A 21,953-nucleotide genomic window follows, 5' to 3' on the forward strand; every position below is an offset into this window, starting at 1 on the left:
AGTAGGGTTAAGCAAGACATTGAGAGTAATTCATGTGGGGTCACATGCCTAAACTTTTGAGCTCTTAAGGAAGAGAATACAGGCAGCAAATACTGTTTGCTTTCTCAGCTTCTTCAAACTGAGACCCAACACTCTCAACCTCGTTCCCTGGGAGTTCTACCAACTGTTAGAGGAATACAAAAGCTGCATGTAGAAGAGAAGGGGATTAATAACCCTGACATGCTGACAGTCTAGCTGAGATCAAATGTACACACGGTATGTAACTGGTGAATTCTATAGGACAGATTATTATTATGCGCTAAATTTAGGCGTATACCCAGTAAGAGTCCAGGAAGGTCAGCTGAACAAGGTCAGATGAGGGGTACAGTCTGCTCCAGGGAAAGCCTATTGTTCTGTAGAAGATTAAACTCTTTGAATCATCAAAAAAGACTTAACTTGCCAGAGAAACCGAGACATCAACCCAGCCTCTAGTGGGGAGTGGTTATCAAATTAGCTGTGACCCCAGGCTCTACCAGTAGAGCTCCCCCAAATCCACTCTTCTGGCATAGTTCAGAGTCAGCTATCTCACAGAGCAGTGCAGGCAGCTTACGGCCAAATGGTCTTTGCCTTTCTGTCTTCTAGTCCAAGTCAGGGTTACTCATTTCTCTCTTAAACTGTAGCTTAATTTTCTAGTCCATTTAATGCAAACCATCTTTAAATGGGGCTCCTATGAAATGTGGCACTCTAAGTACCTTTAGGTCTCCAAAAGGATTTTTTTTCCTCTCCAAATACCTTTTAGAAACAGTAAATCATAAAAGAGAACTGTTTGTTAATAAACTGTATCTCCCCAGACCCAGATTCTTAGTTTCAGAGTTTGTTTGTTTTTACCTTTCCTCTTCATTACAAAATATAAAACTTTGTAAGGAAGGAAGTCATTTGAGAATTGTTATTAATCAAAGTCGATGTTTTTGAGATGAGTCGTTTTCTTTTGAGACTGAATTAAAAACCTTCTCTAATAGACAGACATGGAGAAAAGTCTCAGTCTCCTCAAAGTTTGATAACATCCATGAAATGTAAACTGATATATCTCATAACCAGTGTTTTATAAACTTGTCCTTAAAAATCAAGGGCATGTTCTCAACATTTTCTGTCATGGAAAGTGTTTCAACGGGCAAATAAATAGGCATTTCCATGGCTAAGAGCTCACAGCTGTCAGAATATTTAGTTCTGCACAAATGAAAAATCCTATTACCAAAAAAAGGCTGGAGAATCTGTGGCTGGAAGTTGTCAAGTAATTGCAATTTCACATTGTTTTATTCAATATACTTCCTCAATACAAATATGAACCCTGCAAAATATTTAATTAAACATAACTATGTGGTCTAAAAAAACACATCCAGCACAACTGGAAACATGTCAAAATGAGAAGTTAATGCTTTGCCATCTTTAAGTGATGGTGGTTTACAACTCATTAGAGAAAAGAGCTCACAGTTTCTCAATCCCCATGCTCCAATGACTCAAAAGTACAGATTTAAATTCTGAAGGACAATAGAACAAGCAGTAAACCTTCTGCTTCCTCAAGGTCACAGAGTGGACTTCCATAGCTCCAAACTGAGAAGAATCCAAATTCCCAAACAGGCATCATGGATCTCCATGAACTGGTTCCTCAATGAGGGAACTTAAGTTTACAAAGTCTAACCTATTTATGTGGGCTTGAGTCCTACTATTTCATAATTTTAGGAAAAGAAAAAAACCCATACTATTAGTGGGGAGGACAAGACACAGTCATGAATTCTCATTTCTTTCTATAAAAATTTAAATAATTATTTGAGGTTTACATAGAGGCAAAAAAAAAAAAAAAAGAAAGCAGGATTTCCAGAAATTGCTCCAGAACTCATGAAAAGTAGAGTCCTTCATCTGTACTTTCCTTTTAATAAATAAAATCAAGAAATACCAAGAAATAGATGGCCTTTAAAAATGCCTAGATTCCCTCTAATGGTATTTGACATGAGTACCAAGACCATTCAGTGGGGAAAGGACAGACTTTTCAACACAGGTCTTGAGAAAACAGGATATCCACATGCAAAAGAATGAAGTTGGGCCCTTACCTAACACCATATACAAAAACTAACTCAAAATGAATCAGAGGCCTAAATATAAGACCTAAAACTAAAAAACTCTTAGAAGAAAACACAGGGGAAAAGCTTCATAATATTGGATTTGGCAATGATCTCTTGGCTATGACACCAAAGGACAAGAAACAAAAGAAAAAAAAAAAAAAACGGACAAATTGGATTTCATGAAAGTAAAACATTTTGTGTACCAAAAGACGCTACCAAAAAAGTAAAAAGGCAACCCACAGAATGGGAGAAAATACTGAAAATCATGTATCTGATAGGGGATTAATATCTAGGATATACAGATAACTCCTAAAATTCAACAACAACAACAAATCCTGATTCAAAGTGAACAAAGTACTTGAAGGGACTTTTCTCTAAATGAGACCTACAAATGGCCGATAAGCACATGAAAAGATACTCAACATTACTAATCACTTGAGAAATCAAGTGAGATATCACCTCACATCCATTTGGTTTTTTTTTTAAATTTTTTATTATGTTCAGTTAGCCACTTATAATAGTACATTAGTTTTTGATATAGTGTTCAATGATTCATTAATTGCATATAACACCCAGTGCTCATCACAACACATGCCCTCCTTAATACCCATCATCTTGTTACCCCATCCCCCCACCCCTCTCCCATTTGAAACCTTCAGTTTGTTTCCCAGGATCATAGCAGTGAAGTCCACAATAGCCAAACTGTGGAAGGAGCCAAGATGCCCTTCAACAGACGAATGGATAAAGAAAATGTGGTCATGTGCATAAAGGAATATTATTCAGCCATCAGAAAGGGTGAATACCCACCTCACATCCATTTGAATGGCTACTATTGAAAAAAAAACAAAAACAAAAACAAAAAAAAACAAAAACAAAAAAACCAAAGTGTTGGCAAGAATATGGAGAAACTGAAACCCTCGTTTCAGTTTCAGCACTGTTTCAGCACTTTGGTGGGTCTAAAATGGTAGAGCTACTATGGTACACAGAAAGGCAGATTCTCAAAAAAATTAAAAACTGAACTACCATATGATCCAGTAGTCTCATTTCCAGGTACATACCCAAAAGAATTGAAAGCAGGATCTCAAAGACATATGTGTACACTCCTGTTCATAATATTATTCGCAAGAGCTAACACATGAAAGCAACTCAAGTGTCCACTGATGGATGAATGGATAAGCAAAATGTGGTATATACATACAACTGAATATTACTGAACCTTAAAAAGGAAGGAAATTTTGGTATATGCTACAACATAGATGAATTTGAAGACACTGTACTAAGAGAAATGAGCCAGTCACAAAAGCAGAAATACTGTATGATTCCACTTCTATGAGGTACTTCGTCAAATCATAGAAGGAGAAAGTAGAAGGGTGGTTGCCAGGGGCTGGGGGTAGGAAGAGAACAGGGAATTATTATTTAGTGGCTATAGAATTTCAGTGCAAGTGTAATTGAACCAATGTGAGTTCACTCCTTGGTGAGTCACAGAAACTACACAAGGGGAGTTGTCACACAAAGGAAAACACTTTGTTTGCAGCAAATGAGAAGATCACGTGGAATAACTTCCAAAGCCGTAACTCAGAGAGAGAGAGAATGGGTACCTTTGTTTGGGGTTAGGATGAATATTCAGATAGGGAAGCTCTGTCATCATATGCAGAGGAGGGCATATGGGTGTACCTGTCCCTTAAGGAAACATGCCTATACATATATTTCATATTATGTAAATGAGATCAGGGCTCCTCTTTGGGCAGAGTTTAGTATTACAATGAGGTGAAGGCAACTGCTGGTCATACAGGGGTCACTCCACTGGAGTCAGGGGTTTAGCTCCAAAGGTCTGGGTGGTCTGGGCTAGCAGGTGTCATCGAGGCAGTCGGCATCACCTGAAGGTGCTTTCAGGTTTCATTTACCTGAGGTAAGAGGAAAACTGGAAAGAAGAGTTTTAGGATAAACCTTAAGACAAAGGTTAGTGAGTACAAGCAGGTGGGCAGTAAGGTCAGGTCTTGGGGTCTAACCGGTGACAGAAAGAGTTATGGAAATGGATGGTGATGATGGCTACACAACACTGTGAATGTGATGCCACTGTACAGGCAGAAAACGTTACATTGGGAAATTTTATGTGTATTTTACCAAAATTTAAGAAAAATGGGGAAAATGTCTACATTCCTATTTCCTTATAATACCACTACGGAGGGAGAAGTCAAGTGGCTGTCAGGTATCCATATTCATGTTCCCGAATTACCACCCACTCTGTGACCTTGGGCAAGTGACTTAGACTCTCTTCGAGTCAGCTTTTTCATTGGCAAAATATCTACTTGAACTTGTGAGGTAAAGATGAGATGAGTTTGCTTGTATAAAGTACTTAGCCTAGCAGAGTAAACACTACATATTCACTGTTGTTACTATCACCACCACTAAATCTATTCTCCATAATCTAAATAAAATTGTGTCCTACCAAGAACAAATCATTTGCACTTCATTCTCTGAAAGATGGTGGATGGCACTGCCCCAGATTCAACATCTGATTGAACAGTAACTGAATATTCTCTTCCTCAGCCAGAGCACACTCATGGGAACTGTCCTTTGGACAGCAAGAGAAGGAAGCTACTTAAAGCCCAATCACAATTACTCCGCAAACATTAACCGTGTACCTTTTCTGCACCGAGCATCGTACAAGATGCTGATTTTATTTGCTCATGGTCAGCACCTGGCAAGGCCGTCTCTGGAACCCAAGCCCTTGTTTCCTTACTGAAGTGCGCTAATCATCAAAAAAAAAAAAAAAAAAAAATGTTGTATAAAAGCATTTCCCAGAATGAAATTAACAAGAATACAAGAGGCCACTCCCACCTGTCTGTTTCTGTTTTCCTTCCTGGAGTCCTATTAATAATAATTTAAAGAAAAACCAACTCTCCATTTACTTTCAACTCTAATAAAGCCAGATGTTCCCAGATGAGCTTTTGCCCAAAACCTGTCAAGGAGGCAGACTTGGCAAAACGACGGAGCAGACCCTCCCCGGTCTTCCTTGGCAGGCACATGAACAGAAGCAAGAAGGCTGCGCCGGGAGACCCCAGGACTGGGTAGGAAAGGCACACACCTGTACGGCGCATGCCGGAAAGCTACCCTCCTCTCGAACTACCTGCTGGGCACTAGAGGTAAACACTTCTCAAAGTTTAACCCTGACAGAGGCCCAGGTAAGATTTAGCCACTTGTAAAAGTGATAGGATGATGAAATGATACGATGATTAATTATCACTTTATGAAGTCACACCATGTGGTCAGGCAGCACAGAGATGAAAAAACAAAAACAAAAACAAAAAAGCACTCCTTTGGGAGTCAGACCTGAGGTTGAGCTCTAGGGCTATTTCATAGCTGTGTGACTCTGGGAAAATAGTAACTTCCCTAAGTTTCCTTTCCTTATCTATAGTATATGGGTCAAAATTCCTGACTGTGAGGGGTTTTGTGGGGATTAAAGGGATTTGCACCACACACCTAGCTTGTGTCTGACACACTAGAAACCCAACACGATGGACACTCTGCCCACCCTTTATTTTCAGGCAGGAAAAATGTTCCAAGGAACTCGACTCTTGATTTACAGGAGTAATGAGAATGGATCCCAGGCAAATATTGCTCCAAATTTTCTAAAAGCCTAGTTCTGATAACTGATATTTTTGGGACTCTGACAGCTATTAAAAACAAAAACTCAACAAAATCTTCTCCAATAGCTCTTTCTCACCCAAATTTTACAGTGGGCCATCAAGAAGCCTTCAGCTCTATTCTTCCGAGCACCATATTCATTCACAAGACCATGTACACACTGGTCTTACGAACCAGGATCCTCTTATGTAAAAAGTAAGACTCTCTGAGTCTTTCATATCTCTGACGTCTCACCAAAGAAAGAAAGAAAGAAAGAAAGGATGGATGGATGGATTGGTTCTGTATCTGCAGCATTTTTTGGGAGTTAGACAGTTAGGTAGTCAGGGTCAGCGTCCCCAAAAAGAAAATAGAGTCAGAACAGCTAAGATAAAACAGCACTGACCTCTCATTTTTCAGCTTAGACAGGACTGCAACGACATTCTGCTTTGCAGCCTTTGCAGAAATGACTTCTGCAAAACATCCTAAAATAAGACAATTAACCACAAAAGCATTTGTTACTATCATGGGCAAGGGGCAGGCAAGACCTAAGCCCCCAGATGTCAACAAGAAAAGACCATCAGCGCATGGACATTAACCCAATAGGTAGACAGATACGTGACCAAAGCCCTGAGTGGCATGACTCCGCACTCCCTGGTTGCTTCAGAAAGTTCTGCCAAAGAGCTCATGAAAACCCCCAAACTTAGAAACTCTGGGGGCAACCCACTCGGGCCCTCCTCCCTCTCTGGGAGCCTTGTACTCTTGCTCAGTAAACTTTGCTTTGCTGCTGCCCACCACTCTTCATCTGGTCTACCTCTTCATTCTTCAAAGGAGCGCGACCAAGAACCCAGGCACTAAGGGAACAAAAATCCTGTAACAATTTCATAGTGTATTGAGGGGATCCTTAAGAGCAGTCCCAGGTTTTGATCTTTACTAAGAGGACCCATAAGGCAGCATACAGCCATCCTCAAGCTACAATTTGTTACACTGAAAGGATACAAAGCACAATCAGCAAAGAAAAAAGGCGGATGAGGTGAAGTCTGGGGAGAACCAAGCATAAGCTTCAAAGAGTCCTCTCCCAAAAGAGTCACCCAGGACTCACAAGTTCTGACAACATGTGTGAAATGTTACCAACCAGGGATCTCATTAGAGATTCAGCGCCCAGGATTTTTATTGGAGACTAGTTGGGTAAACACTCCTCACCTGGCATGTAACCAGGTGTTTGACATCAACTGCACGGTTTGCACAAACCATTTAGGTAGGGTGAGTTATTCTTATCATTTAGAGTGGTGTGAACCCTTCTCAAATCCAAGTTCCCAGCCACCAGTAAAGGACCAAGCTTGCAAGCAGGCCTGTCTAAGGATAAGCAGTCTCAGGCTTGTGGTGTGAATTCTTTCTGGCACACAGGGGAACAAATCTCCAAATATCTATCTAAGAGCCATCCACTGACCACTAAATTCTCAGAAGCAACTGATGTATTGAAATCCTTTAAAAACAAGATAGTGAACATAATTCAGTTCTTCAAAATATATTCATTCAGCCTTATTTGTACTGTGTCAGCCTGCTGTGCCCCAGGCATTAAGGAAATAACAAGTCTCTTAGTCTCCTTCCTTTAAGAACTTTCAGACCAAGAGGGAAGATAAGAGGAGTAGGTAAAGAGTAATAGTACAAGTTGGCATGAGATGATGGCCACAAAAGAGGTAGAAACTGGGCCAGATAGAGAAGGGAGAGGAAATTTCCTGTATGATGAACCAGGAAGATTCAATCAAGAATTGCCATTGAGCTGCAGTTTTAAGGACAGGTAGGATTTGGGAGTAAGTGACAGGCTTTTAGGAAGAGCTCAACGGGGGGATTCAAGGTACAGGAAGCTATGTGAACAAAGTACGGCTAGAGAGAAAGGGGACTATGATTCAAATAGAAGACAGGGTTCATTGAAAGAGGTAACAGAAGATAAGAATTAAAAGCAGAGGCTGGAGGGGCCTGGGTGGCACAGTCAGTTAAGCATCAGGCTCGGTTTTGGCTCGGGTCATGATCACAGCATTGTGAGATCGAGCCCCATCAGGTTCCACAATGGATGGGGAGTCTGCTTAAGATTCTCCCTCTCCCAGGCACCTGGGTGGCTCAGTTAGCTAAGCATCTGCCTTTGACTCAGGCCATGATGTCAGGGTCCTGGGACTGAGCCCCACATCAAGCTCCTTGCTCAGCAGGGTCTGCTTCTCCCTCTGTCCTTCCCTGAACTTGTGTTCTCTCTCTCTCAAATAAATAAATAAAATCTTTTTTTAAAAAAGGGGGTGCCTAGGTGGCTCAGGGGGTTAAGCCTCTGCCTTTAGCCCAGGTCATGATCCCAGGGTCCTGGGATCGAGCCCCACATCGGGTTCTCTGCTCAGCAGGGAGCCTGCTTCCCCTTCTCTCTCTGCCTGCCTCTCTGCCTACTTGTGATTTCTCTGTCAAATAAATAAATAAAATCTTTAAAAAAAAAAGATTCTCCCTCTCCCCCTATGCCTTCCCCTGCTCATGTGCTCTCTTGCTCTCTCTCAAAATCTTAAAAAATAAATAAATAAATAAAAACAAAGGCTGGTATCAGATCGGTGAAGGTCTCAACTGTCAGACTGAGATTGTCCTTTATGTGGTAGGTAATGGGGAGCACGTGTTGTGTATGTGTGTTTACTTTTTCAATCATGCAAATTTAGCATGATTAGTGACTATAAGCCACAGGGCCAAGACTTTTTCAGTAAACTTGATAATAGCCAACAAAGGCTGGAAGAAGCAGAGGAGGTGAAATATAAATATCATTTGGGAAGAACACGGGGAAGGAAGCAGTAACAACGTGCCCCAGGCAACATGCATGAATCAAAAAAGACTCAAGAGTTCTTTAACAGAGTTAATTTGTGCACCAAACCAAGAATGCTCAGAAAGATAGGCAGGTTAAAGGTAAAAACTAATAACATGGCAGACAATTCAGAGGACATGTCTAGAACTCAGAGGGAGATGAGGAACCCGTGCTCAGGAGAGAGGCTGTGGCTGGAACTAGAAAGATGGCAGTTGCCAACCTAGAGTCTCAGCTGGAGGTCGTTGAACTCAGCAAGGGAAAGAATGCAATGAAAAAGCACGGGGGGGGGGGAGCACAGAGAGGAAAGCAGATGATATTGTACTTGTCGAGTGAAAAGAGAAAGAGCAGTCAGGTTGGAAAAACAAGACAGTAGTGTGTCACAAAGCTGGGGAAAGAGTTTCAGGAAAGAGGGAGCTGTCCACCTAGCCAAGTCCCACAAGGAGCAGAGGCAGAGTGGAGCAGAGAAAATGGCCCTAGACTTGGCAATGGGCATGTCACCAGGGACCTTTGCCAATCAAAGACAGGGAGGAACAGAAAACTGTCCCACAGAAAACTGTGTGAGAGCTAAGGCCTCTTGTCACTGTGAAAAAGAAGGTGAGATGAAGCTCTGGAGACTAGAGAAAGTAGTAGAAAGGGGAAAGAGAGTAGTAGAAAGAAGAGACGGTTGTGGAGACATGATGTTTGAACAACAGCGCCATTGGCTGTGATGCTAGGAGTGGCTACGTGCCCCTTCTCTTTCAATGGGCAGAAAGGAGATGCTCAGGGATAGTCAAAGGTGTTCCTTACAGTCCAAAAGGACAGTGATGATTGTGCAAAGCAGCCACTTCCTCAGCCAGCCACAGTGGATAATGGCAGAATGAAGGGGGACATGAAGGGCAGAACTGCCCTGGACCTTCCAAAAAGACACTGGTGTGAAAGTGGTGGAGACTCCATTTTCAGTAACACATGTGTCAACAGAAAAACCTCCCTGTCAGAGGCAGATGGTTCATTTCACTCCAGAATTAATCATTTGCAGGTCACTAAATGTTCCTCTTGAGGAAAAGTGATCCTCTCCACTGTTAGAAGCTTACCTGTTGGGTATCCAGCAGCAGGTACAATATTTTTCACCCAACACACAAACCCACTGGTAACCAGCATTTTGGAGAAGCCAAAGACTATACATGGCAAGTCCACAGCTATGCATCTCTTTTGCCTCAAGCCAACAGAACTTGGCTCTTGAGCTTGACAAAGAGTTAGCACTATAAACACATACATACACACACACTGAGAAGTTCTCTTTAGATAGACTACTTCAGTTCAAATCCTGACTCTTCCACTTTAGCTTTATGATTTGAGACATCACTTAACCTCTGTGCTTTCTCATCTATACAATGGGCTTAGCAATAGTACCTATCTCCTAAAGTCATGGTGAAGATTAAATGAGATAATTTGTGTAAGTGTTCAATAACTGTTAGCTGTTGTATCTCATTTGAGTCTCACTATAATTCCATGAAATAAAGCCAGGTAATCATTAACATCTCTTATTACTAACAAGGACACTGAGGCTCAGAGAAGAAATAACGTTCCTAATTTTCACACAGATCAGGACACAAGGCAGGATCTTAAAATAGTCCAGTCTCCTCAACAAGTTACACAAAGCTCTCTTTGATCAGCTTACTAGCTACCTCTCTGGCCTCAGCTCCTTCCAATCTTGTTTTGAACATAAAATTGTGCCCACCACACAATTTCCTGCCCTTCTTAACTTTCTAATCCTTAGTCAGACATCAATCTCCTCTCAAGTGCTGCCTCTTCCAAGGAGCCCTTGGCACATGATCCCCCTTCCCTCATGACCCCCTCTCCTTCCTCTGTGCTCACATCTATTAACATCACATTGCATGGTAATCACAGAGTTCTGCCTTCCCCGCTGATTTCTGAGCCTAAAACAATTTAGGGCATATGCTAAACACTCAGCAAGTGTTTGTCTAATGAACTCTTGCCTCCAAACCTGATATTTTTCCCACTAGAGCACACCTCCCCTTTCATCAACAAATGTTCACTATTTAGTAATAGTCTAAAAAGAGGAGAAACAAAAACCAACCAATCACACTGTATTTAAATATTAAAACTAACGCTAGGTCATTGTAACTAGAAATAGGGAAACACACAAATACACCATTTAAAGACCTGACCCCTCCCACCCACAGTTCCTCAGCCCTTGTGTCTTTGGTCGCAAAGGAAAGAGACCAAACCCAAATCTATCAAAGGACTCTGCCTAGGCTCCATTAACCCAGTGAGAAGGACCTGCACTTGGCCGAGGAAGAAGACAGGTTCAAAGATCTCGTACCCTAACACTCCCAGGGGGGATGTCTTCAGGAATTTTGGGTTACATATTGCTCCCTGAGCACCACATGTCAGCCCAAAACTTGCTTTCAGGTCTTGACTGCTCGAAGAGTGATCCTGGGGAAAGCTTAACAGAGAAGGAAAAAGCAAGCTCATCCACTCCATCCTTACTTCCTCACACACCAAGCAAACCGTGGTGCTCAGCAACATGGTAAGGTCACATGTGCCCCCACAGAATCTGGCAGCTGGAGCCACATCTCCCCACACCCTTGGTTCCCAGCCACCACCCAGATCATGTAGGAAAGCAAGTGTCTTCTCTACATCTAGGTATCTCTAGCAACCAAGATGAACCTCCCCAGTGGCTCTCCCCGAGGAACTCTGGGTATATTTCAGGTTTTCCCTCTGGTCTGGATAAAGCAGACAACACTCAGGAAAACATAAACACAGACCTGGAAACACACAAACACATTTGTGCATACTTGTGTTTGACCAGACTACTGAAGGAAAAAGGCCACCCAGTTTCTTGCAATTTGCCCATAAGTGATCGTTTTGTGGCACAAGCCTCCCTGCTCGTCCACTGAGGAAAACCAGGGACTGCTAACCACAGTGGCACTTGCTGAGCACAAGACATTGAACAAACCACTACCCAAATTCAGCATGCACTCGGTGTCAACTACTCCTTGAATCTTAAAGTCAATTCTGGAGATTTGAAAAAAATGTATTAATATCTTTCTGGATCTAAGCCTCAATCATTTGCCAAAAGCATACCTGGTCCTTTACTGAAAAATGGTTAATATGCTTAGCTCCAGAGCAGGGCATATTTATTCTCTTGGAATAATATGGCTCCAAGTGGTCCAGCCCATAAATTTGTATATGGAGTCACTATTTTCCTATACATATGTACCTTCCTATAGAAGCCTGGAAATAAATAGCAGCCCCATCTCTACAAGTACCTTTTGCAAAAAGCTTTAAAATATATTATTATATCTGACCCATAAGTCCAAAGAAATGTGCCTTCAATCAATCCATCTTCCATTGCTTGGGCAGTGTTAATCATTTCCATAATTTAGGCTGTTTGTCCTAAAGAGAAATCCAGTTGTCTCATTCACAAGATTGAGACACTTTCATTAGTTCCTTGAAGCCTCCAAGGCAAAGGGCAAGTTTATGGCCTGGTTTCACTGTTGGGCTTTCACCCACCACCTGAGCAGTCCCTCCAGCCACAACTTCTTGGCCCTATACACCAACACCATGGTCTCTCCCCTGGTATCCCACACCCTTCCTGCCTCGGTGCCACTGAACATGAAAGTCCTTGAACCTGTCTTTTCTACCCCATCCCTTTCTCAATCTAGCAAACTCCTGGGCCGTGGTTCCACCTCCTTTGTCACCCACAACATTCCTAGGCAGTGCTTTCTGCACAACGAGCTATATGTATCTCCACTAGAACATTTCCACTGAACTGTAAGCACTCTTTACTTTGGTGCCCTTATCATGGGCATTTTCTTGTTCTTTTTTTAATCCACAGAATCTAGTTGTCGACTTAATGATGAGATAAAAACCCTATGAAAGAGTGGAGCAAATATCATCAGCTCCTATTTTCTCTAGGGAAATGGAAGCATCTGTAAAATTAAGGGATTTGATGAAATACAGTTGGATAATGGCAAAGTTTGTACAACAGGAACGCTCATGAGCCAACAGAGGCATCCAAGGAGAAAGGAGGGAGAGAGGAGAGAGGAAACGGATGCTCAACAGCAAGAATCCATGTAAGACACTTTAATGTATCCATTATCTCATTGATTCCTCAAGCCACTTTGTGAGAAATGGAAGACAGATGCAATTTTTTCAGAAAAGAAAACTCAAATTCCAAGGGGGTAAGTTACTTGTTCAATCATGCAATTAATAAATGGATCCGAGGTTTAAACTCACAGCTATCTGACTGCAAGGCCAACTTGATTCCACTACTGTGGCCTCCATAGGGAACACGCACTTCCAGACTCACACTTGCCCAAGGACACAATCCAGAAACACTTGCCTCACTATAGCCCCTCCCCTACCACCCTGCCAGCCACTGTGCTTCACAAGATTCTAGCTTCTGACGTTCCACCTGTGACTGCACCTCACAACCATCTGTTACTAACCACCAGACGGCAACGTATCCTCAGGATTCTAGCAAGAACACAGGGATTATATTTGCAGAAAGGTGGGGTATTACGCTAGTTGAAAAACACCTACAGGTGCAGGCTATCGGAGTAAAATAGTATCATATTTAAGTGGTCTGAGTAGGGTTACTGGTACAAAGAATTCTGTCATAAATCTCTACAACACGAAGACCAACTTTGTTTTTACTCCAGTACTTCACATATTCCTTCTCATTTATCAAGTTGTCATACCCCAGAATAAAATGTAATTGGGGTCTTCCAGAAATTAAGCATAAAGAAGTAATTACTTGCCAGTTCTCTAGATCATATTTCACTTATTCTTGTCCCGGGCAATCCTGCTTTGTAATTGCCAAGTAGGTGCCTGACCCCTTAGGCTATGGTATGTTGGGAAAACCAGATTTTTCTCCTGAAAGACTTGTATCAAGTCCATCATTACTGTTTCTCTGGTAACAGAAATGTTCCCGGTTTCCTAGAACAGTCCCAATTTCAAATATAATAATCTGTTATGAGCCTCATGCCAAGCAATTTGCTTCAACCCAGCATTCAGTAAATGTGGATCTAACAAACTTGCTCTACAGAAGCCCCCCAAAAGAGGCAGTACTGGCTAGGGGACAGAGCTTAGGCTTCCAGTGAAGGTAAGTAACGGGAATTCAAGTGTTTGTTTTGCCATTCACTAACTGTTGACCTTGGGCAATGTACTTAACTTCCGTGCTTCCATTTCCTCATCGGTAAAATGGGTAATCATCTTCCAGTTCAGAGAACTGTCCTTCCAATTAGATGAGCAAAGGCCTGGCAAGGGACTGACACATAGGACATGCTCAGTTGACAGTAAGCATTCCTTTATCACCATGTTCTTGCTATTCATAACATCCCTAAAAGGAATGGAAAAGAAAGATACAATTTCGCACTTCCTTTTTTTTTTTTTAAGATTTTATTTATTTATTTGACAGACAGAGATCACAAGTAGGCAGAGAGACAGGCGGAGAGAGAGGAGGAAGCAGGCTCCCCGCCAAGGAGAGAGCCCGACACAGGGCTCGATCCCAAGACACTGATATCATGACCTGAGCAGAAGGCAAAGGCTTTAACCCTCTGAGCCACCCAGGCACTCCCAATTTTGCACTTCTAAGCAAAGACCATAAATGCATGATTTACCTGATGGAAACAGAGCTACTATTTTACTTCCTAAGACATAGCACTTCAGCTACTATATTACAGCCCAGTACTGATACTGAAATGGGGCGTTAAGTTGCTGACTCATCACTTTGTAACCCAGTCTCACCCCCAGATATTTCCTGCAAGACTTAAACTTAATTACCGCTGTCTCTAGGTAATAAAATTTCCTGAATATCATGCAACAAGCTCATTTTCAAGTATTCTCCTGTATGGTCAAAACATCTGCCAAGCTATGTATCCTCATTCTGCATCTAGAACTGTTTTCAGTGTCTTCCTTCCATGAATGACAGAGTGGAATGCTACGAGGTTACAGGCAGACACTCTGTGGGTGAATGTGATGTCATCATACTTTACAAACAATGAAAGTGACATTTTTGTTTGGAAAGATTATCCTCTGATAATCCAAAGCATGGACTCTAGAGTCAGACTACCGGGGTTCAAATCCCTAGTCGCCCTCTTCCTAGCTATGTCATCTTGGGTAACTTATTCAACTTATCTGTGCCTTAATTTCATCATCATCAAAGGGGAAAAACAACAGTACTCAAAATAGTATCGATAAGAGACTACCCTGAGGATTAAATAAATGGACATAGGTACAGTACTTAGAACAGTGTCTAGTACATAGTGACAGCTCAGACATCATCATCATCATTTACTTGCCTCAGGGGTTTAAAAAAGCAATCTGAAGCAACAAGATATAATGAAATATTATATTAGCAATAAAGGACATACCAGAATTTCAAACATGCCAAAAATACTTTTGAAATGACTTTAGAGGAAGATGAGTCCTACCTAACCCATTACTGACCCCAGGGGCTGTCAGTGCAGTAGACAAGTAACATTTGCCCCTGAATGCTTGAGGTTTCAACTATTCACAAGGCACTTTGAATACATGTCACAGAGAAACTGTAGTTATATCAAAAATGGCACCAGATTGGTATGAGGTGGTGAGTCCTTAATTGACGAGTCTTTGACCAAACACCCAGCAACAGTATCTCAAGACGTTTTTGCTGGTTTCATTGATTCAATGTGACCTCATTTAATGCTCAGAGCAACTTTATGAGGCAGGTGTGATCATTCCCATTTTAGACACACTGGAGAAATGAAATGCCATGGCGACAGTCGCAGACTTGGGGTAGCAAAGGTCTCAGGATGCACACCGTGACCATGTGCCAAGATGGAAAGCCTGAAACAACCTGAGAACCCACTCTAACGAGAGTCCAAGAATTAAACTGAAAACCCAGACCCCTAACTCCTAAAACTCAAATGACTAGTCTAAAACAAGCAATGGTAAAGAATCTTCCCTAATAAATCTAACATGCCAAAGTCCAGTCTTTCTCCCAGGGAAGATTGCTGGTGGAAGGGGCGGGAGTGGGGCAGGCACAGATCTAACTGAGCCACATGGCTTGGTCTGGGATCCAGCCCCTGCCCTCAACCTCGAAGCCCTATGTTTTAATCAGCTGACTCAGTCAGTGGCATGAGAGCCCAGGCGCCTGTGGCCATGAGTAATGGTGGCACAAAACACATCTGTCTAATCAGAAACTGATGGCATCTGTTCTGTCAAGACTTAGGGTAAAAGAATGCTTCTGCAAGGGAAAAAAGAAATGTCTAGTCACCCAGAAGTTTAACAATGCCAGTCTTTCTCCCTCTGACTTGGAACGCAAATTTGTGGAACTGTTTACTGGGTCTTATACTCCTACCCCTCAAGTATTTCTTGGTGCTTTTTACAGAAAGAAGACTTATGTAAAAATAATAAACCAAGTCCATTTCTATTAGTAGTAGCTGTGAAGTGTCTAAAAAGTGTGGCATTAGGAAAGGCTTTATTTTGGCCTTTTAAAAAAAAATCTTGTTATTATGCAGGATAATGCATAGGAAAGTGTTTTTGTAAGTTGAAAGTATGCATTTCACATATATAAAGACATCACTGCAACTACCTGACAGACATCGTACATATTTCAGCAAAAATTTCATTTCAGAAGAATCATTCATTCTTTCATTTATTCATTTAGTAATTCATTAAAAATACTTTACTAAGTTCCCATCGAGTGTTAGGCAATGTAGATGCAGAATGAAACCAGCCCGTCCAAGTCTGTGGGAGCTCAGTCTTTTCCCAAATTGGTCTTTTCATCTCCATCATATTCTAACCACACCCGATACTCTCTGCTCTCTCCTGTCTCTCTCCCTCTCCCTCCTCCTTCCCTGTATCTCCCTCTCCTTGAGTTCTGAGACATTCAAGAGTGTGCTTCTCCCACATTCTGCCGAAGTCACAGCACAAGGACAAGTACCCAGTACGTAGTGACACACATAGCCTCATAACCAGAAATAACCTGCTTTTACTATACACTTCTGTCAACCAATCTTCCCCAAACTTACCGAAAGCAGTTCTCCCTCCCCCAAATCTAAGAAGGTTCTAGATTAATAGTAACAAAAAGATGAGCAGAAACAATTCTTCTCTCAGTGATCTATGGATCGTGTGTTCTGGGTGAGAGTGTCAATGGGGGAGACGCTTAGAATATTATAAGGGGCATTAAAAGCTGGAAGCAACAGGAAGTGGAAACATTTTCCCCACATGTGATTTATCTGATGTGGTAATACTCTACCAAAGTTCCATCTGGGCAGATGTAGATAAAAAAATAACCAGGATCATAGATTTTTAAGACTCAAAGTCCCCTCCCCTGGTCCTAATCCCTTACTTTACAAAGAAACCAAGGCTCGAGGAGAAGGCATAACTGAGATTACACAGCTTGTCTTTGGGGCAGGTAAAGAAGCCGAGAAGCCTGCCTCCCAATACAGGGACCCTTCCAGAACTGCCAGAAGCTGAGTGCTTGCATGCCCGGGAGCAGCCCTTGAGGCAGTGGCTTCTGTGTTCAGCCACGCCCCTACAGGCACACCGCCTTTCCAGTTACTCTCCCGGTTTCTTCCTTGTACACCTCTGCCCCTGCTTAAGGCAACTAGAGACAGCCCTGGGACTCTAGGATTCTCTGTGCCAATGAAGAGCTCTCATGAATGGCAAGCCTACCTTTTATTCTGTGAGATGGGACTGTTTCCTGTCCTTTTCTTCAGTTTAGACCTGTGATGATGATCAAGGAGATGCTAGCCATCAAGGTATCATATTCTTTGAAGAAAACTTAGAGTAGGAATCCAACAGAGCACTTGCACTGTGGTTAAGTCCTACGGAAATGTTAAGCCCATGAGTTGGATTCCAGCATTTTATAAAGACCTCTAATACTTTTGATCTTTCTACATTTAAACATCTTTTTTTTTTAAAAATAGCATATACACTTGCGCACAATTCAAGTAATAATCACACCTGACCCTTAGTCCTCGAAAGTGACTCTGGTAGGGGAAGATAGAGCAGGTGTCATTATCCCCCATTTAGCAAAGGGAAAACCAGTTCAGAGAAGCTACCTGTGTTACCCAAAGTCACACGGGTAATAAAATGCATTGCGGAAGCAATGATCTTATCAAAGGCTCCTTCTTGCACAGTTTAGCTTTGGAGTTTTCTGCTCACATTTTGCACTTCAACAACACTGAAGAGCTACATTTTCGGTTACATTTGAGACATTTGAGACACTTGAGACGCTTGAGTCATTTCACAAGAAACACAGCTTGATCCCGAAGGCCAGCAACAGCCCCACGGCAGGCACTTCCCTCTGCTGGAAACTCTATGACACCAGGGAATTAACTATGGGGTGGGGTAGACTTTGGGGTTCACAAACAAGATTAACCTTATGATGACTTTAAATATTTTTATAAGTTCTTTTTTTAAGATTTTATTTATTTATTTGTCAGAAAGAGAGAAAGAGCACAAGCAGGAGGAGGCAGGTAAAGGGAGAAGCAGGTTCCCCGCTGAGCAAGGAGCCCAATGTGAGACTCAATCCCAGAACCCTGAGATCACGACTGGAGCTGAAGGCAGATGCTTAACTGACTGAGCCACCCAGGGGGTTTGAGATGCCTTTTTTTTTTTTTTAAGTTTATGTATTTATTTATTAGCAATCTCTACACCCAACATAGGGCTCAACTCACAACCCCAAGATCAAGAGTTACCTGCTCTTCTAACTGAGCCAGCCAGGTGCCCCATCATTAGTTCATTTTTTTTTTATTGTATTCATATAGATACAGAGAAAAAGATCTGGAAGGCTAGTTCCCAAGGTTTGCCTTGGGTATTTCTGAGTATGGATCTATTATTATTATTACTATTATTCTGTATTTTGTCTTTTTCTACAATGAATAAACACACACACCACTGGTAATAAGAAAACAAATAATGACCTCATCACTTGTATGTGTAATCTAAAAAGAGCTGAACTCACAGAACCAGGGAATAGAATGGTGGTTTCCAGAGACCAGGGAGTGGGAGAAATGGGGAGATGTTGGTCAAAGGGTATAAAGTTCCAGTTAAAAGATGACTTAAGTTCTGAGGATATAAAACATGGTGACTGTAGCTAGCAACACTGTATATATATATATATATATATATATATATATATATATATATATTTGAAATTTGCTAAGAGAGTAACTTTTAAATGTTCTCACTGCAAAAAAAAATAGTAGCAATATATACACATATGAAACCATCATGGACTTATAAAATATTATATTCCACTTATATCTTAATAAAGCTGGTGGGGGGATCAAACAATAAAGAACTTTTTATTTTTAAAACACACTCTTCATTTGAATAAATAGGAAAAGGGTTGTCTCCACAAGGGGTTGGGACGCTCTATTACAGAAAACTATGTGCATAAAAAAATGTAAATAGTACCCAAACCCCCAGACCAGTATCTTTGCCCTACTTCTCCATTTGGATACTGTCAGCCCCCAAGAATAGAAAACAATATGTCAGGACACCAATTTTACACAAATATTTTAGGGGAAAAACTTGTTTTATATATTAGAACCAAGTTCAACATATGAAATTGCATGAAAAAAAATCACATAAATTCTTAAAATAATTTTCAAGCTTGCTGGGGTCAATCCGAACTATACCCTAACCCCTTGTCAGTTTCATTATTGGAGATTCTTCTACGGAGATGTTTGGGAAGCCCTAAGGCAAACACTACCATCTTATCTACCTTCCTTTTTGGGAGAGACCAAGTAACTTTTCCTGTCAGTTCAAAAAAAAAATCTTTTTTTTTTCATCTATAGTAACTTTAAAATTCTTTATAAAACAGGTGGCAGGAAACATATTACCCGGCAAATCTGGAAGCCCACAGGGGCATAGCTCACTCTGCCTCCCTTGCCTAGAGGGGAGAACTGCCTGGCCTGGCACCCTGGGTTCTGAGAATGGTGAGGCCCAGGCTGCCCCATTTCGACAGGACAGCAGACCACTCTGCACAAGGTGCTAATTCATTCATTCCACAAATGTTTATTGAGCAAAGCCAGAGAAAGGCCTCTTAGGGGACAGTGGGATCATTCACAAGCAAACGGTCATGTCTAACGGATCAGATGTGGACAATCAATCTTTTATTAGACCTCAAACCACCTCTAGGATAAAGCAAACAGGGCTCCTGCCCCACTCACTTACTAGCAGCTGGGGGGAATCAGGCAGGCGTTCTGGAAAAGGACTGCTATTTGAGAGAGGCTAAGGCAGTCACTTATTCCCGCCAGAATGACTGAAACTCCTTCACCATAAATGGCGTGACTCCTCTAAAACGCTTTGAACAGTGTCTGGCACCTACTGAGAGCTCAGTAATAGTCATTTTTGCTGTTACAATTCCAACTTGCCCTTACTCAAGCAGCACCAGAAAAGGTGGGGGAAAAAACACAGGTTTTAGAATCAGAGAGACTAGATTTGAATCCCAGCTATGTTGCTTACTAGCTATGTGACTAAGGGAAGCAAACTTTCTGAGCCTCAGTTTCTCATTTGTAGAATGGGGTAAATGGGGACACCTGGGTGGCTCAGTTGGTTAAGCAGCTGCCTTCGGCTCAGGTCATGATCCCAGCATCCTGGGATCGAGTCCCACATCGGGCTCCTTGCTTGGCGGGGAGCCTGCTTCTCCCTCTGCCTCTGCCTGTGCTCACGCTCTCTCTCTCTCTGACAAATAAATAAATAAAATCTTAAAAAAAAGAAAAAAAAAGAAAAAAAAAGAATGGGGTAAATGTCAGTATACCTTTCCTCATGTGGCTTTGTGAGAACTAAAGACACATGATATGCAAAGAAGAATGGTCCATAAATGCCCAATAAAGACAGTCAGTATTGTCACTGCCCAACCTCCTTCCCTACCACTCTTGGCAGGTCCTGGCATCTGATTTCACCCAGACACCACACTAAGGGGGCAGAAGGACTACAGGGGTAAAGGGAGGGAAGGGAGAACCCGGAAACCTTCCACAGTACACCCCCCCCCCCCCCCGCCACCCTATCAAAGACCTCAACTCCTTTCAATCATCCTCTGGCTGCTGCATGCAACTGACAGCTGGGGCCACCATTCCCTCACTGGGAATGACTGCCAAGAAGGGGACAGGAAGCGGGACAGCAATTTGAATCCATTCCACCTTCCCATGTCTGTCTGTCTCAAGCCCACTGGGCTTCCTCCGCACATCCCTGCCAGCTGTGTGGGTCAGAAGGCTGACGGTCTGTTCTTCCAGGCTTCCATCTCAACCCAGAGCCCAAAGCTCTAGAGGCTGCTGGTCACAAACCAGCACTAAATGAAAATGAGGACTTTGCATTCGGACAGAAAACGGAGCCCCTCAAAGTCCAAGGGGATTTATAAAGGCGGGAGGGGGCAAAGGGAAGAGGGAGGAAACAGGATGGGTGCGGAGAGGCCGGCCCACTGTTGATGGAGCTCTGGCTGCTGATCCTGGAGGATGATAAATCCTGTGATTTAGAACTCACGACGGGACCAGGTCTGGGTGTGGGAACATAATTCCAAAACAAAAACTGCTTGCTTTCAAGTAAAAATCATCAGTCCCCAAGTTCCCCTTCCCAACACCCCACCTGTAGATAGGTCCTAACGCCGTACTTGACTTCACCTGAGCAATCTGGGGGCAGTAACTCTGCGGCCAGGTCCCTCCAATAGCCGGCCCAAAGCCCAGGGTCAGTCCTCAAAAGCCCCCCAAAACGCGACAGACCAGCAGAACCCCCGCCTACCCGGTACCTCGGTTTCCTGAAGCCTCGGCTCCCTGGGCAGCGGAGCTGGCTCTTACAGGCGGGGATGTGAAGGAGGGAGCTTGCCGGGTGCCGAAATGCTCCTCGCGTTTTAGAACTCAGAACACTACAAAGCATCGTCAACAGCAACACCTTCCTCATTTACGAGAGACCCGGAGAGGGAAAAAAAAGTTGGCCGAGTGGGCAGAGAAATCGAGCCTGGAACCCCGCTGCTGTCAGTCGCAGCCGGGCAGGGAGAGCTTCTCGCCACCTCCCGTGTCCCCAGGTCCGCAGACCCCGCGGAGTGGTGCAAACCCCGAAACCCGCGGCGCGGCGCGTTACCTTCCTCCAGACCCGGCTCCGCGAGCCTCCTCTCCCCAGAAAGCGCTCCGGGCGCTCTGGCCCGCACCGGTCCAGGTGTTGCCCCACCGCTGTCAGCGCCCGGCTGCGGGCGCAGGCTCCCCCCGGCGGGCGGCGGGAGGGCACGCAGAGGCGGTTCCCGGACGCGCGGACCAATGGCGTGGCTCCAGTGCCTCGCCCCGCCCCGCCCCCGGCGCCCCCGCGCCCCAGCGCTCCGGCCGGCCCCGCAGCCCTTCTCCCACTTCCCTGCGCCGCTCCTGTTTCTTCGCTCCCGCCTTGGCCCACCCCGCCCGGGCGTCCTC

The 21,953-nt window shown here is 43.1% G+C and overlaps 1 protein-coding gene across 2 annotated transcripts in view; it reads right to left on the reverse strand.

The window, feature by feature from the left end:
* The window catches only part of SYTL2 (synaptotagmin like 2), a 121,371-nt gene extending 99,631 nt beyond the window's left edge, over window positions 1-21,740 (reverse strand). For both annotated transcript variants that reach the window (XM_080816125.1, XM_080816124.1), the window contains exon 1: window positions 21,634-21,740. The gene's annotated coding sequence lies outside the window, so the exon portion shown is untranslated. The remainder of the gene's footprint in view (window positions 1-21,633) is intronic.
* Window positions 21,741-21,953: the final 213 nt, after the last annotated feature.

Source organism: Martes martes, assembly GCF_963455335.1.
Source record: "Martes martes genome assembly, chromosome: 10".
NCBI lineage: Eukaryota > Metazoa > Chordata > Mammalia > Carnivora > Mustelidae > Martes > Martes martes.